Source organism: Mus musculus, chromosome 12 (genome assembly GCF_000001635.26).
Source record: "Mus musculus strain C57BL/6J chromosome 12, GRCm38.p6 C57BL/6J".
Classification (NCBI taxonomy): Eukaryota; Metazoa; Chordata; class Mammalia; order Rodentia; family Muridae; genus Mus; species Mus musculus.
Window position 1 is genome coordinate 24,372,501 of NC_000078.6, and position 18,083 is coordinate 24,390,583.

An 18,083-nucleotide genomic window follows, 5' to 3' on the forward strand; every position below is an offset into this window, starting at 1 on the left:
TAGTGCACCATTTGTCCATATGTCTGTCTATTTATTTTTGCTTTTGTTTTGTTGTTTGAATGATTGTTGTTCTGTTTTATGTTGAAAAAAAATTTAAAACTTTATCTGCTGGCTGTCCATCCTTTGATTTAGTTTAACTTGTTTAAAAAGCAGTCTCAATTTGCACAGCAGAAACTGATAAGTTACACTGCACTGTGGCTGGGAGTCAAGTACAGCTGGAAAAGCCATGCTGGGAGCCAGATTGCAAACGGAGCTCTTAAAGGGGCAAGCAGCCTTTTGCTTGTAACAAAGTTAGCTTAAAATTAGGAACTCAGGGCTGGAGTCATTCTAAAAAACATGCAGCATGAACGAACCCAGGAAAACAGGTCTTTAAGGATACTTCAAAATAGGGATAATCTCTGGGCCAGGACTCTTGCAGAGTGTACAGATTGAGAAATATTTGCGTTTGGGTTGATGCCCAGCTCGGAGGGGAGCAGCCTCAGTGAGGCTGGTGTGGCACTTCTTTTGTTTTGCAAACCGTGACTAGGGAAATTCCTGGGATTTCAGCTCTCCCTCCCTTCCTTTTAGCTAAAAGAGCCTTGTTGCAGACCTAGCCAGATGTTGTTCTAAATAAAGTTTAAATTCAAAGTTTATAAAAGGTCAATCAGGCTGTGGAATTTATCAGGACATGGCAATTTGACTTGCCTATTTTATATAAAGTTATAGTGTACAGAGTTTGCATATATATATATATATATACATATATATATATATGTATATATATATATATGTATATTGGTTCCTAAGTGAAAAGTATTTTAGTTACTAATGCTTTTAAGAGGAAATTAACTTTAAATCCTTACACTCACACAAAGAGCTTTTGAGTTCTGGGGAGTAGCTGTAACTCCAGATAAGATTCAGAGGCAATATCTTTTAATGCTTAGGGTTTTGTTTTATTTTTTTTAGCTATATTAGAAAATCGTGGTACAGAAGAGCTAAGAAGGAAAAATTGATTTGCTTCAAATTTTTATTTTAAAAAGCTTCCAGGAGATGTTAATTGGCTAAGACCTCACCTTGAGACCTTAAAGCGACTTAAGCTTTTGTTAGGTGTTATCTAGTGAGATTCAAAATTACTGGTGAGAAACAAAAAGGTTTCACAGAAAGCAGAGGAAACTTCTGTGATCAATTGTTATCAATGGTAATTAAATATTACCTGCTCATTTTATTTATGTGCCCACAACAAATCTTTGGCAAGAGAAAACATTGTTGAAAAAAATCATCCTTCTTCTCCTCAAACTAACGTTTTAACAACCTATAAAGCCACGGTGATGCTAATAAAGAATGGTAAGATAAATTCATATATTTTTGAAAACCTATAACAAAATTTGTGTCTTAAGAACCTAAGTGTCTGTTCCTTGTTCCAAACAGCCATTAATTTGGTTATTACAGAATATTGATGTTTGATCTATTGCATACCATCATTTTAAATAAAATTGATAATCATTATCCCAAAGATAAGTTAAAAATTGTTTTTATACATGCTTCCATATCTTCTATAAATTCATGCATGCATCCCATTTACTGTTTAAAAAAAAACAGCCTTTCTATGAGAGAAAATATATGTAAATTGAATCACACACTTATTCTTTTGAGTTTTCTCCTGCCTCAGCACAGATAATTAAATTGTGTGCTGTAGATGGTGTTTTAAAATGTTGAACAATCAAACTTTAAGTTGTCTATTAATAGTCAATATTATATCTCAGAGCTTACAATGCTTAAATTGTTCATCCCTCAAATGCTATTAATTCTCAAGCTTGCAATTGCTTATACAACGTATAAGAAAAAATAGTGTTCCTTTAAGAAAACTGTTTTTGAGCAGTTAAGAAATTGTCCTGGGTTGCCTGGAAAAGACCCCCAGGATTTGCTTTTGTGTTATAGAGGTTCACATAAAGCTTTAACTGATAAGGATTACAGATAGCTCCTGAAAGGATACAAACTCAGGATCCTTATAATTATTTGGGTTTTAGACTTACTAATCAAGCCGTTTTTCCCTAGAAGATAGTTATTCACAGAGACAACTTAAGGACTTTGAATGATATTCAAAAATTGTTAGGTGATATTAATTGGCTTCGCCCCTATTTAAAGCAAGGGCATTGAAACCTTTGTTTGATAGTCTTAAAGGGAGTTCTGATCCAACCTGCCCTAGATCTTTAACCTCAGAAAGATTGCTGGCCTTACAACAAATGGAAAAAGCTATTGAAGAACAATTTGTCACTTATATAGATTACTCTCTGCCTTTACATCTGTTAATTTTTAAAATGATTTATATGCCTACAGGATTGTTATGGCAAAAGTCTCTTCTAATGTAAATACAGTCGAGGATTTCTCCTAAACGTAATATCTTGCCATATTATGAAGCAGTAACTCAAACGGTTATCTTTGGAAAGAAGCAGGCACTGACTTATTTTGGCAAAGAGCCAGATATTGTAAAACAATGTCCTAAATGTATTACATTATGTCCAGTTCCACATTTAGGAGTTAATCCACGAGGCTTATGCCTAATCATATTTGGCAAATGGATGTAACTCATTATGCAGAGTCTGGAAAATTAGAGTATATACGTGTTTGTATTGACACTTGTTTAGGATTTCCTTTTGCTTCTCTGCATACAGGAGAGGCCTCTAAAAATGTAATTGATCATTGCCTACAAGCCTTTAATGCCATAGGATTGCCTAAACTTATTAAGACAGATAACGGGGCATCCTATTCTAGCAAGAATTTTACTTCATTTTGTAAAGAATTTAGCATCAAACATAAAACTGGAATTCCTTATACCCCCATAGGACAAGGAATAGTTGAACGTGCTCATCGTACTTTAAAAACTTGACTACATAATCTCGTTCTTTATATATTCAAAATAGTAATGATTTAAGATAATATTTTGGTATTTTTAGAGAATGTACATGTCAATTTTTTTAAAAATTTGCTCTGGTGTCCTCAGTTCCTACCTGTTTCCACATAATGGTATTAATTCTTGAGGACCTATACTTAATCATTTGCTGCAAATGAATGCTCTTATTTCTGATTATTAAATAAGTAAATTATGCACATGTGAATATTAATAACATTTCAAGCATTCCAGATACAACCGCTCTTCAAGAGAAACAATTGAAAGTGTAATTAGTCACTGCCAATGTTATAATAAAACTGACTATAGGGCTAGAGAGATGGCTCAATGGTTAAGAGCACTGACTGCTCTTCCAGAGGTCCTGAGTTCAATTCCCAGCAACCACATGGTGGCTCACAACCATCTGTAATGGGATCTGATGCCCTCTTCTGGTGTGTCTGAGGACAGCTACAGTGTTCTCAGATAAATAAGAATAAATAAATCTTTTTTTTTAAAAACTGACTATAACAGTCAATTATTTGAGATGTTTTGTCAACAATCTTATAATTCTCAAAGACAAGGTATTGTGGAACTTTAAAAACTCTATCTTAAAAACAAAAAAGGGGAGAAATTATACCCCCGTGCACATTATTTAAATCATACTTTTATTTTTAAGAATTTTGAAATTTAGATGTCAAAGAACTTAATAAATGCCTTATAGTATCTTAAAACTAGACATAATCATGTCTAGGTGAGATAAAAAGGATCCACTTATTGACACATGGCATGATCCTGAACAGAAAGTTAATATGGGGAAAAGGGGGCAGTGTTTCTGTTTTTTTCCACAGAATGCTACAGAAGCATGCTAGCTTCCAGAATGATTCGTGTGACAGACTGACCTGTGAGTTCATGAGTGCACTGGCAGTGATGACAAGAAAACTGTGTTGAGTGCACAGAGAAAGAGGAATCAGGGAGAGCAGCCACTTGCAATCAAGATGAAGAAACTTCCTATCTCCGCCATGGGCAAGGAGAGTCGACCTGCTGTCAATTTGAGGACAACTATAAAAGATGACCCATGAAGCAGAGGGACTGCTACAGTGTATTTAACAAGATTTCATCAGAGACACTGTTTTTGGCCATTCAGGCCAACTCTGCTATAGCTGTGAAAGCTTGTGTACCTTACCTATATGCTATATTGTTAGATAATTTTAAGAGTTAAGATCACCAATCTTGACAAGTCTTTTCATATTCATTGTAATTGTTGTCAATTAACTAATTGTGTGGATCCTAATTTAGATAAGGAATCTGATGTTATGATTTTGTTAAAGAGACCTGCTTATGTTTTGCTGCCTGTTAGAGTTAGGAAATGATCCTTGGTTTAAAAATCTGGGAATGCAAACTTGGAAAAGGTCAAATGAGCAATTTTAAGATTTACTGCTTTAATTGCAATTTTAACTTCAATATCTACCACAGCTTTAGATCAACAGCTGCAAACTGCTCATTTTGTTAATGATATGAATAAGAATATTAGCAACTTATTGTAGATAAAAATTGGAGGCAAAGGTTAATGTCTTAGAAGTAATGGTCTCAACAATAAGGCAGGATAAAACAAATATTAAGGCTACAAAGACAGAAATTTCAGATATTAGAAGAATATTGTTTTTACTCTGATAAGACTGGCTTAGTTCAAGATAGCATAGACAAAGTTAGAACTAGTTTAGAAGAGAGAAACAAGAATATTGGGATCAAAATTGGTTTTCTACTTCTCCTTGGCTCACTACCCTACTTCCCAGCCTTTTGGGACCTTTCATGGGTATTTTACTGCTTTTGTCTTTTGGCCCTTGGACCTTTAATAGATTAACCAGTTTTAAGTCACAGATTGAAGCTGCTTTAAGCAAGCCAATTGCAGTTCACTACCATCAACTGGATATCCGAGACTCAGATGAAGAAGATCTCCCTTACACCGATGCAGAAAAATAACAGCTGCTGGTCTCCAGTTTTCCACCCTTGCTGCAAATGCAAGGTCCCCTTGGTTTCTCAGGCCATGGAGACAATAGAGATGAGGAAGGGTGACCTCCAGCTCCTAATATAGCCTAAGAGCCAAAATTTGTGGTGTTACAATTGGCATAATTCTTGTAAAGGCCTTGCTGAATCTGAGGTTGAGAATTCTCCTTTGGGAGCTGCACAGGACTCAGAACTGTACATACTGGTTCATGATAATACGAATCCAGTATGGACACCAGCGTGAGTATGATACTAAGCACTGTAGGGGAAGGTCAAACTAGACCTTCTGAGTTCCCTGAGAGACACACCCCGTTTGCACGGAGGTTGGTATCTAGTTCCAGTTACAACCAAAGAATCTTTCTAAGGCTCTGCCTCCCCTCACCAAAAGATACCAAGAGCCATGAGTGTGGGTCATGACAGCACCCACAGGAGGAATCCTATCAGTGCTCCCCCAGCCATGGTTAATGCCCACTCATCCAAGGATGAGAAGATCATTTGATCACCTCAGTTAAGTGTGGCCTTATTAAATTAAGTTCAAAGAGGGGAGATGTTAGAGACCATACCGTAAAAAAGTAGGCCTTTCACAGCTTCCCACCCTAACAAGCCAAATGGCCTTGTGCTAAGGAGCAGGTCATCACACACCTACCTCCCTATTCCCTTCCTGGCACCTGAGGCAGTAAAAAGCTGAATTATAGTCCCCTCTTCTGTATCTCTCCCAGACTCCCAAGACTTCTAAGGACATGAGTTACGTGCTGAGCCCAGCCTGACACCCAAGGCTGTTAAGGAGGATTCTACATTCCAGAGATAAGACTCAGAGTGCCTGCCGCCTGCAGCCTGATTTCGGCCTTCATGTCCCCAGATGCCCACTTCTTTGTTCTTTGTTAATTCCCCATCAACCCCTCCTTATTTTCCCCTGGCTGTGTGCTTAAAACCTGGTGATTCAGCCTAATAAACTGAGACCTTGAGAGAAACCCCTTCTTTGTCTCCACTTCTCATTCACTCCCTCTCATTTTCTCCCAGGTTTGCGGTCCCCCTCGCACCCACAAAAAAGTAGGTCCTGCTGGGCGGAACAATGGGAGACGCTGGGGTTTTGTGTTTGATTGTTGTCTTTTGAGATAGAGTCTTATGCATCCCAGGCTGGCCTGATATAAAGATAATCTTGAGCTGGGCAATGATGGTGCAGGACTTTAATCCCAACACTCAGGAGGCAGAGGTAGCTGAATCTCTGATTTGCAGGCCAGCCTGGTCTACAGAGTGAGTTCCAGGATAGCCAGTGCTACACAGAGAAACCCTGTCTCAAAAAACAAACAATAGCAAACTGCTTGCAAGTACTAGCATCACAGGCATGTACCTCCAAACCCATTTTATATGGTGCTGGAACCCAGGGCAAAGCAAGAAGGACATCAGAGTCTGGCTGTTTCCCACAAGTGTGACTACCAGCAAGGCCATTGCAAGAACAAGTTCCCTTGACTCCACATCCAGTGCTCACACTAATGAGGATCACCACCTACTCACTCTGTGATGGTGGATAATGATTGTCAGCTTGATGGAATCTAGAATTACCTAGATGATAAACCTGTGGACACATCTGCAGGGGAATTTCTAGGTAGCACCATATAAAAGGAAAGACTCACCCTAAGTGTTGGTAGCACCCTTCTGTAGGTTGGGATCCTGGGCTGAATAAAATGGAGAAAGCAACTGAGCACCAGGATCCATCTCTCTCTGCTCCTGACTATGGATGTGTTTAGGTTTGGGAGTCTTGGTCAAGATTCAGCCCATGGTCGACCCATCCTTGTCTCTTCTCAGCACACAACCCTTCCCCATATCTGTCCTGCAGGCTGTCAGCACTGGAGACAGACTCCTGCTCTGGCTAGTGTCAGGGTCCCAGCACTTTCCCTATGTCACTTGAAATTCCTGGTGAAAATTCCAGTTCCTTGGGGTCCATTGTCACAGTCCTCAGAAAGCTGAAGGGGGGGGCACAAGTGTGTCTTTAGAATGACCTTGGTCTTGCCACGACAGTCACAGTTTCTTCCTGCTTTCCAATCTGATAGCTTCAACAGAGTTTGCATCTCCAACCTGCCCTATCTACACAATGATCTCTGTGTTTTTCTAGTGGGGTGCAATCTAGAGTGATTGCCATGGGCTCCCTCTTCTCAGAACAATGCTCCTGCCTTCTAGAATCCTATGGTCTCCACTCCCATCCTCACGAATCAATGGCTCTTGAATAAACCACTTGGCTATCCAGCTTCAGTTTTCTCATTGAAAAATAAAGGTTTTTATTTTGGGAGACTTCAGTCTCTTTCCATTAGGAAAGCCCTGCCTTCTCAAGGGCTGCTCCAGGCTTGCATTGAAGACTAAGACCAGGGCTTTCAAGATTCAGTTCCCAAAGGAATTGCCTCAGGAGAGATGTAGGAATCCAGGTGCCATACTCCAGTACTGTGATGCTGTGGCCTGGGGCCAGGCCCAAGGAGCTGCATTCCAGGAGACCCAACCTCAGGCACATTGCTGCCTCTCTGGCTACTGAAGACTGACAAGCCTACAGGCCAGGAGATGGCTTGAAGAACACCCAGAACCCTCCCTAGATCTGAGCATGCTCTTCAGACTGGTTGGTCCCATGAAGGACAAGTGTTTTGTTTTGCTTTTTTTTTTCTCCTTCCTCTGACTTCACAGCCAATGGGCTCTTTGTTCCAAGGAAGCAGCATCCTAATTTGGCTAATGGAAGTAGTAAGGGAGTTTCTTTGTGAGATCTGAGTGACTCCCAGATCTCCAGAGGGGCCCAGACTAGGTCAGGCACTACACAGCCAGAACCACGTGTCAACTCTGTACAGTGGTGTTTGTCCTTTCAGGATCCTGCTGCCCAGCTTTGGCTTCTGAACATTCTCTGATCATAGAGGGAGGTAGTTAGATCTTTCTGCTGATGTCTGCCACCCCAGGGAGGATTCTTGCCTCCTTTTCACAATAAAATCCCAGTTCAGGACCAGGGTCAGGACCTTGGCACTGTACAAGGTGGCTGGGACCTTAGTTCTGGGATTTCAATTTCTAAAATCAGAAGGGTTTTTGTTTAAAGGAAGAGTTAGGGGCAGGCAGTTACAGGTACAGAAACTTCTGCTTTATAGGGCCAGAAGAAAGCTCGTCACTAGCCCTACTGCCGCCCTTGACAGCAGAATCTTCCTTCCAGAGGACAGGGCCCCATGCTCAAGGGGAAAACGTGAGCGCACCATCCAAGAACAGAACACTGGATTGTGTCTCTTCTCTAGGAAACTGGGGAGGAGTGTTGTTCAGTACCTATGGCTCCTCCCAGCTCTCCCAGCATTCCTCAGTACCTATGGCTCCTCCCAGCTCGCCCAGCATCGTTCAGTAAGTATGGCTCCTCCTAGCTCACCCCATCCCCTACCCTAAATTTCTCCTTCCTGGGAGCTAGACTTTAGATTCCCTTCCCCAAGCCTGATCCCTGTATAACTCAGCCATTTGGGTTATGCTGTTCTCTTGCCCCTGGCCACCTCTCTTGGTCAGTGATTAATATTCTCTCTCCTCTCTCTCTCTCTCTCTCTCTCTCTCTCTCTCTCTCTCTCTCTCTCTCTCTCTCTCTCTCTCTTTCTCTCTCTCCCTCCCTCCCTCTCTTCTCTCATGGTTTAGTCTGTAGGCATGTTCAGTCTGGCCTCTTTCCTCTGTCTGCTTTCTTCCTTATAGCTACAATAAAAAACTTCCCCGTGCTTTAGGAGTAGTTATGACCCCTCTACTATTTAATTTTTCATTCAGATTGTGAAGTTGATTTTCATCCTTGAAGCCATACTAGAATCACTCAGATGATTTAAAAGAGTTGGTTGGTTTCCTGGAGCTGGGCTTACACTTGGTTGGGAGCTGCCTGATGGGGGTGTTGGGAACTGAATTCCTGTCCTCTGGAAGAGCATCAAATGCTGTTAACCACTGAGCCATCTCTTTAGCCCCTTCTCTTTGTTTTTAAATCAAATAAACCCCATAGTGAACTATCATTGCTTATCTGTCAAAATGGTTAAAATAAAAACAGTGACACAAACACTGGCAAAGGTTCACAGTGACTGAATTTCTCATAAATTGTGGGTGTGGATGTACAATGTCCCAGCCACCTGTAATGGCAACTTTTGGTTGTCAACTTGACTTCATCTGGAATGAAGTAAAACCCAAGCTGCTGGGAACACCTGTGAGAACTTTTTTTCTTTTGAAGTGGGAAGTCCCACTTTTTTTTTTTAAGAATGGCTTTAATCATTATTAAATGTGCAGTGGGAGGGAGTGTGCTTCAGATAGTCTGAGCAGGGCTCGAGGCAGGCAGGTCACTCCTGCTGCCACAGCTGCAGACACTAGTTTGTACATGACAAGACAATGAGGGAAAGCAGTTCTTTCAAACAAACTGGAAAAAAATTGTTCACAGTGGTTTGTATCAACAGAATGCATTTATGACAATTGCATGTAGAGACTCACGCACTCTAAGGCTCTCTTTATATCCTAAAGAAAACAGGCATTTACATTATTCATGACTTATACTAAATTTAAAAAAGATCAATTGTACACTTTCTCCTCGGACAGGATAACCTGCCAGGGTGTACAGCTTAACGCCATCATCAGAGCTGTCCGCAAAGGGAACAGAGTTTCAAAACAAAACAAAATGCTCTCTTGAGAATGAAGTGCTTGGCTTGCTGCTATAACCAGCAAGTGCCAGCAGTAATCAAATGGAGGAGGGACAGACAGGTCTACCTGGGCAAGCTGACCAGCAAATCACAGTTTAAAAAGGAAGGCTATGAACGCTATGTTACAAGTCCCAACCAGGCAGTGTCAAGTGACATCTATTTCTTTGCTTGCTTTGTGATCATACCCTGTGGTGGTGTGACAGGTCTGGTGGCGTTGGGCTTCTTTTTCTCTGCAGGCTTTAAAATCTGGAAGGAACACATGAGGGTCTCATCCACACTCATCATGGCGCCTGCATTGTCAAACTCTCCACAGTATTTGGGTGCAGAAAACAGAGTGACTAACTGCCTCTTTGAAAAAAACTCACAGCCATCTTCAACCATCTGATGGGCTTACATATACGATCCAAATCATGCTTATGGAGCAATTTTGCAACCACTTCTGCACCAGATGTGAAGGACACTCCTCTGTCATTTTCACCCTAGCCTAAGACATCTTTATCGGGGTCAGACCACAAAAGTTCACAAAGAAGACCTTGATCTGGTACATCAGTTGGTCTCATAATTTGCCGAATCTGCTCCATAGATTGAAGATCTGGTGATAAACCTCCATGACAGCAGAATATCTTCTCATCCACGATGGCTGCTATTGGCAAGCAGTTAAAACAGTCTGTGAACGTTTTCCACAGCTTAATGTTGTATGTTCTTTTACACTCATCATAAAATCCGTAGATCCTATTGATGCTGGCACACTCGTGGTTTCCTCTGAGAAGAAAGAAGTTCTCCGGATACTTGATTTTGTAGGCCAGCAAGAGGCAGATCGTCTCCAGGGACTGCTTGCCCCTGTCCACATAGTCCCCAAGAAACAAATAGTTGCTCTCTGGAGGAAAGCAACCTTATTCAAGCAGACGGAGCAAATCATAGTACTGCCCGTGGATGTCACCACATATCTTGAGTGATGCTTCAAATTCTAAAAGGATAGGCTGACTGAGGAAGATCTCCCGAGACTTCAGGCAGAGTCCTCGGATCTCGTTATCCTGGAGCTGGACATTCTTGCCTGGCTTGGACCCTCTCACTTCCAGCAGCCATTGGATGATGCTGTCGATGTTGAGTTTGTCAATATCCACCATCGCCATCCCGCCGCCCTACCCTCCCGCAGCAGCAGCAGCAGCAGCGCCGCCGCCCGCTTGCCCCGGGGTCTCACTTGTCCTCCTTCCTCATGCCACGAGCCCCACGAGCGGTGGTGGCGGTGGCGGCGGTGGCAGCAGCAGCAGGAGCGGCGGGTCCACGCACCCCCCCCCCAAGCTGCCCCGCTCCGCTCCGGGCTTCCTCCTCCTCTCGCCACTGGGAATCACGAGAGCAGAAGTCCCAATTTTAATCCAGGTTTTCCGAGGTGGGAAGACCAACCTGTAATCTAGATTCTTTGAGGTGGGAAGGTCCACCTTTAATCTGGCTACACCTTCCCGTGGCAGCCTATAAAAAGAACATGGAAAAGGGAAGCTTTTGCTCTTTGCCTGCGTGCCCTTGCTCTCACTGGCAAGCTCATTCCTACACTGGCTTTCTATATCTTCGGGATTCCAGTGTCTAGTGAAGACCACCCGAGATGCCCATCTTCATGAACTGAAAAACTACTGGATTCCTGGACCAATAGACAGCCATTGTTGGACTATCTAGACTACAGCCTGGAAGACACGCTAATAAAGCCCCCTTTTATGTACCTGTTCAGGTCTCCTAATTCACCATCCTAGAAAACAGTTCAGCTGTTTTGTAAGAAACAAAACATAGCACACTGCTGGTACTAAAGGGGGGCAAGGGAAGGAGGGGGAAGGGGGGATAACCCATGTCTGGCCAGAGTTCCTCCTATGCTCTGGGCAGGCAGATGTGTGAGGGCTACCCTTTCCACTAGGACCCAGGTGGGCATCTAAGCCACTGACCCCACTCGAAGGGGTGGTGGTGGTGGTGGTGGTGGTGGTAAAGGGAAAGCCCCTGACCTGGGGCCACGGGATGACACCCTGTAGCACTGGGGTTATGGGAGTGAGGGCTGAGGGAGAGAGGTTCCCATGCAGGCGAGAGTAAGCACAGCAGGCCTAGATGAACAGAGACAGTCTATGGTTTTAGAGCTTTATTATTGAAAGGCAGGGAGTATGAGAAAATGTGGAAAGAGAGAGAGAGACCAGCCATGGCCAAGAGGAGAGAAGGAGGAAAAGAAGGAGAGAGAAGAAAGAGAGTAAGAGGGAGTGAGTAAGGTTAGACAGAGAGAGAGGAGAGGAGAGGAGAGGAGAGGAGAGGAGAGGAGAGGAGAGGAGAGGAGAGGAGAGGAGAGGAGAGGAGAGGAGAGGAGAGGAGAGAGTAAGTGTAAGGAGAGTAAGAACAAGAGAGCAAGAGAATGAGGAGGGGCCAAACAGCCCCTCTTAAGGTATGCTGTTATCTTTACTGTTGCTAGGTAACTGGGGAGGAGTTTAACTTGAAGGTCAGAAGCTTGGGGCATTGCCTATGTGACTAAAGCCATGCTTCTCTTATGGGGGCTGTGGGGGCAGTAACTTTGACAGGAGCCAGAGTTCCAGGAGACATGAGAGAACTTCCATCCCATGTAGGTGAATTATCACCACTGGGTCCTGGGGTTACACCTCAGCTTGACTGGAGACCAGACTGTCAGTGTATAGCCCAATGCCCAACAGCACACAGGCTGGTAAGATGGCTAAGTGGGTAATGGTGCTTGATAACCTGAGGCTAAAACCCAGGATCAATGTAGCAAAATTGACTCCTTCAATTTGTCTTCTGACCTCGGCATTCATACACTCCATCTATGAAAGAAGTAAATGAATAAAATTTTAAAACAAAAGCTGGGCGTGGTGGCACACATCTTTAATCCCAGCACTCAGGAGGCAGAGGCAGGCGGATTTCTGAGATCGAGGCCAGCCTGATCTACAAAGTGAGTTCCAGGACAGCCAGGGCTATACAGAGAAACCCTGTCTCGAAAAACCAGAAGAAAAATTAAAACAAACAATTGAGCTGAGCATACAATTGCTGTGAGGTCCAACCATCGTGCTCCTGGGCAGTTATCCCAGAGACATGGAAACTCGTGTTCACAGATATACCTTTTTGTAAGTGTTCACAATGATTGTGTGTAATGGCCAGAAGCAGCAGTCCAGATGTCCTTCAATAGTGACTTGGTAACCCAGCTGCCATGCATTGGTGCTGTGGATTGTAGCTTAGACATAAAGAGTTTCTAGGGAATTCTATGGAGTGAAAATATATCCCAAAAAGGAAGGGGGAGAGGGGGAGAGAGAGAAAGAGAGAGAGAAAGAGAGAGAGAGAGTGAGAGAGAGAGAGAGAGGAGGGAAGGGAGAGGAAGAGGGAGAGAGAGAGGTATATGATTATTAAAAGGCAATGGGAGGCTCATGAGGGGGGCTGGAACCATCTGGAGAATTTTGGGGGGGGGGGTGAGACAGGGTTTCTCTGTATAGCCCTGGCTATCCTGGAACTCACTCTGAAGACCAGGTTGGCCTCCAACTCAGAAATCCACCTGCTTCTGCCTCTCAAGTGCTGGGATTAAAGGTGTGAACCTCTACTGCCTGGCTTATTTGAATTTTTACAAGTGTCATTTGTTTGTTTGTTTGTTTGTTTGTTTGTTTCCAGGATAGGGTGTATATAGCCCAAAGTGGACACAAATTTCATGCTTGCTGTTCAGAGGATGACGATGACCTTAAATTTATGATCCTCCTGCCACCACCTCTGAGTTCTGGGGCTATAGATGTATGCAACTGAAAGAAAGAAAACTAAATTTAAGGCTTCAAGGCCCTAGTCAGAAGGTTTATTCAAGGCCCTAGTCAGAAGGTTTATAGACTTAAAGCCATAAAGATAAGAGAGTCTGGCCGACACAAAGGCTGTAAAGTCACCCCAGGAACCAACTAGCCATTAAGATAAGAAAGGCACATAAGGACAATCTCTGGACAAGCTCAGATGAGTAATGGGCCACCTGCTGATATAGTTTGAGTTTAACCAGATGCTCTGCCAACAAAGATAAACACCCTCCCTTTAGAGTTACTGTCACATACTGCTTGCTGATGTTTAAACTGCCCAATTGTGTGTAACTGTGCCAATTTTCCCTATCCTCCCCCAATCCTTTCCTATATAAACCCCTAACTTTTGAGCCTTAGGGTGGACTCCTCTGTCTCCTGCGTGAGATATATGTCAGCCCGGAGCTCTGTCGTTAAACTGCCTCGTGTGTTTGCATCAAGACGGTCTCCCGTGATTCCTTGGGTGCGCGCCATCTTGGGACTTGAGTGGATGGGTATCCCCACTAGGGTCTTTCACAACCATGCCTAGTTTTATGTAGCACTGAGTACCCCACCAAGGGTGTCATGAAAGTTAGGCAAACCCTCGACCAACTTCGCTACATGCCAGCCCGAATATGATTTATTTTTGTAACTACAAGGGATATTTTGCTTTAAAAATAAACCTTTTCATATTAGTAGCAGTTGCTTAAACCTTGCTAATCTGGAGCCTGAAAAACTTTCTCAGGCTGCTGAGGGGTGGTGAGAAGGCAGAAACTTCTATTGCCAATGAGGACTTCTAAATTTCTACCCAACAACATCCATCTCCACCTGGGTTGGTTACACATGGTTTCTGAGAGTCATCTGCAGCTTCAAAAGCCACAAGGATACCTGTATCTAATGAACTATAGGCACATGTCCATGTTCTTTGCCCTTACCTCTCTCTGAAATCCTTTGTTCCTGGAAGATGTATCTGCTACTGGAAGATGTATCAACTGCTGGAAAATGTATCAGCTTCTGGAAGATGTATCAGTTCCTTACAGATATATCTGCTGCTGGTGTTCCTGTTCATATCCACCTACAGGTCTCTTTATTATCTTCTTTGTCCCTCTCCGACTCCAAACATCCTCTTTGGCTCTATCAGGGCCAGGTCTCTGCCTGCTGCATAAGCATGACATGTTTGTTCTTCAGAGGTTGCCTTGCTGAATATTGTAACCAGATCCCTCATGAAGGATAGGACCCATCTCATTGCTAACAGTATTCCCTTCTGAATTCCCTTGAGCATGTCTGTTCTGCCCATGACTCAGCTGTATCTGTGAGTAAGGAAGAGAGTTAGTTAATACTTAGTTGTACTCAGGCTCTTGGGTGAGGCTCTGTGGGGCTTGTGTCTTCTGGGACAAAGTCAAGAAACAGTCCATAATGTTAGTGTCCACACATGTTGCCATGGGTGTGCTGAGAAAGCCTATTCATCAGTCTAGTCTAGACTGACAGCACCTCCTCTCCTGCCTCCTCACTTGGAAAATGTCACTGAGCTAGCTTTATGGGGAAAGGGGAAGCTGGGAATTTCCTAGGTCTGTGCCACTTTGTGCGGTGGAAGGGGACCTGGCTCTTTTCTGATGTTGGCAATAAGGGCATGTTGCTGTCTTGGATTACCCACTTCTGGGTCTTGTTACTATGTAAGAAAGGTTCTTTCTCAGCTGCAAGTGAGTAGCTCAAAAGAGAAAACAGAAGCCCCCGAAGGAGGAAGGACAGGACACTCAGGACTTAATATGGAGTCGACAATTGCACTGTGGAAGACAGATGATGAAATTGCTTCACATCAATTCTGGTTTCTGGTTTAAAACATTTGGTTTGTTGCTATGAAAACAAATATATGGAAAGAATGCGGGTCGGTGACATGAAAGACATTTCTTTTTCCTAACTTTAGATGCTGTTTCCCTCTACCCTTTGACAATTCGCTGGCCAGCAGAGGAGACAAACGTGGGAGGGCAACCAATGCTTGTTTTGGAGAAGTGGTCTCAGCCCAAGCTCACAAGGGTTGTGTGTGGTGGGTCGGGTGCAATTTTAAACTAATTGATGAACTGCTGTGGGGAGTCTATTCATTAAAACACACTCTTGGTACTGATGAAACCCTAAGCTACAGGGGCCAGGAGGAGGCATGGAGATGCTGGCCAAGGGGACAGTATTCATTTTTCTCTGTGACTCACCAGGCTGTCTTCTGGAGATAGGGGACAGAACAGTCTTGGTGGCAGGGAGAGTCTCACTGTGACTGGCTGTCTATTTAAAGCTCATGAGGAAACACTTAGAGGAAACAATTGTCCCATAGGATAGACTTCTGTAATGTCACTGCTACAGACCCTTCTACATGGGACTCATTAAAGGTCTGGCTCTGAGGACCAAAATGGGGCAAGGGTGTCTGGGATGGAGTAGAAGTGCAGGAACAGCATGGCCCTTCTAAGTCCCTCCCTTGGTAAAGAGAAGGTTTAACTTACATTGATGTATTAGGTCTGTATTTTGCTGTGAGAAAGGATATCCCATACAAATCAGAGACCTTTTAAAGTAGATGAACTGTGGGTTATACTCACCTAGGTTCCAAACTGGCCTCAGAGCACACAGCAGAAGGACAACTGCAGTCCCGGGTGAGCCACCTAAGGGCCCTCTCCCCACCCTGAGGGAGGTGACTTCCTCATAGTCCCTGTCAAGATGGGAACCCATGCCCCAGTACTCCTAGCAATGCCATCCTTTCTGAGACCAAAAGTTTCTCTTTTCTCATACAAAACCCATAGACAGTCAATTGCTGTGCTTCCTCAACTGATCCCAGCTCCCAGACGGGCAGGCCCATCTCACTATCAACTCTGAAGTAGGCGAGTGGGCAGAGGAAGCAGTAAGATGGGCTCGTGTGTGTGTATGTATGAGTGTGTGAGAGAGAGACAGAGACAGACAGAGACAGACAGACAGACAGACAGACAAGCAGACAGAGAGCTGAGAGCACTGAGCACCTATCTCAGTGTGTCTTGAGACTGATTCTCCCTCTGTTACTTGCTGGCCAGTCTGTGCTGGAGACCAGCAGTTGGCATCATGGGAAATAGGATGGGATGTGTGGGCCACTTCAGCCCAATCTTCTCTCCCTTCCTCCTTCCCTCCCTCCCTCCATCCTTCCCTCCTTCCCTCCCTCCCCCTTCCCTCCCTCCTCTCTATCCTCTCTCTCTCTCTCTCTCTCTCTCTCTCTCTCTCTCTCTCTCTCTCTCTCTCTCTCTCTCTCTCTCTCTCTCTCTCAACACAGACCAGATCTCTCTATAATGTAACTTTGGCTATCCTAGAACTCGCTATGTAGATACAGGCTGTAGATCAGGCTGTATCTTTGTGTGCTGGGATTAAAGGTATATGCCACCGTGCCTGGCTTCTGCTTCTTTTTTTAAGGGGTTGTTTAATTTTATGTGTACAAGCATTGGTCCACATGTATGTAGGTGTGCCACATAACTGCAGTACCTCTGAAAGCCAGAAGAGAGAGTCATTAGAGAAACTGACAGTTGTGAGGTGCTGTGTGAGTGCTGGGAACCAAATGGGTGGTCTGCAAGAGCAGCCAGTGCTCTGAGTCACTGAGCCATCCCTCCAGCCTGTTTTCTTTTTTTTAAGTGTTGTCTGTGACTGTTGAAGAGCTCTTAGTGACTGTCAGCAGCCCAGGACTTCTCAGGAATCAGTCACATTCCCGACGGGTCCCCACAGGTGTGCCTTCAGACAGTGGACCTCCTCTCAAGTTTACCCTTAAACTCTTAGTGTTTGCTCTCCCAGCATTCCTGTCACTCAGGAATGCAGTAGCTCAGCTGGCCCAGAATCTGGGCTATGGCCAGGGCAGCTTTCTCTCTGTGTGTTTTCAGGTGGCAGCTGGTAGGCCCTGGTTCCTGTGGGCTGTTGCTACCTGGGCCTCTCTATAGGGCTCCTAACACTGGCAGGTAACCTCCCTCCTCATAACGAGTTGGCAATAAGTTGATAGAGACCAACTCAGGGGCCTGTTTTATCACCAGACCTCAGAAGTCACCTGTAGCTTGAAGTTGGAACCCTTGGGGACCCCTAAGGAGGTTGCCTCTCATCTCTCTCCTTTATTTTTTTAATTTATCTATCTATCTATCTATCTATCTATCTATCTATCTATCTATCTATCTATCTATCTATCTATCTATCTATTTATTTATTTATTTATTTATTTATTTATTTATTTGAGATAGGGTTTCTCTGGGTAGCCTTGGCTGTTTGGGAACTCACTCTGTAGACCAGGCTGGCCTCGAACTCAGCTACTGCTGCTCCTGTTGGGTCAAAGCCATGCTCCACCACTGCCTGGTGCCTTATTCTTATGTACAGAAGCATGCCGAACTTTTTCTTTTCTTTTCTTTTCTTTTCTTTTCTTTCCTTTTTTGTTTGTTTGGTTTTTTTGTTTGTTTGTTTGTTTGTTTTTTGTTTTTTGAGACAGGGTTTCTTTGTATAGCCCTGACTGTCCTGGAACTCACTTTGTAGACCAGGCTGGCCTCAATCTCAGAAATCTGCCTGACTCGTCCTCCCGAGTGCTGGGATTAAAGGTGTGCTCCACCACACCCGGCTCGCATACCAAGCTTTTTCATGTGGCTATTTAGATATATCTTAGTCTTGAGAATATATGTACCTATGTCTTTGTATCACACATTCTACATTCTGCATTCCATACCCCAAAATTGCTTGACTGCCTCTCTCGGGATTGATGTTCAGTTCTTAGGACAAAGAATGCTCTAGTGAGCGTTAGCC

The 18,083-nt window shown here is 43.8% G+C and overlaps 1 pseudogene; it reads right to left on the reverse strand.

Moving 5' to 3' along the window:
* Gm9315 (predicted gene 9315) lies at nt 9,099–10,896 on the reverse strand (annotated as a pseudogene).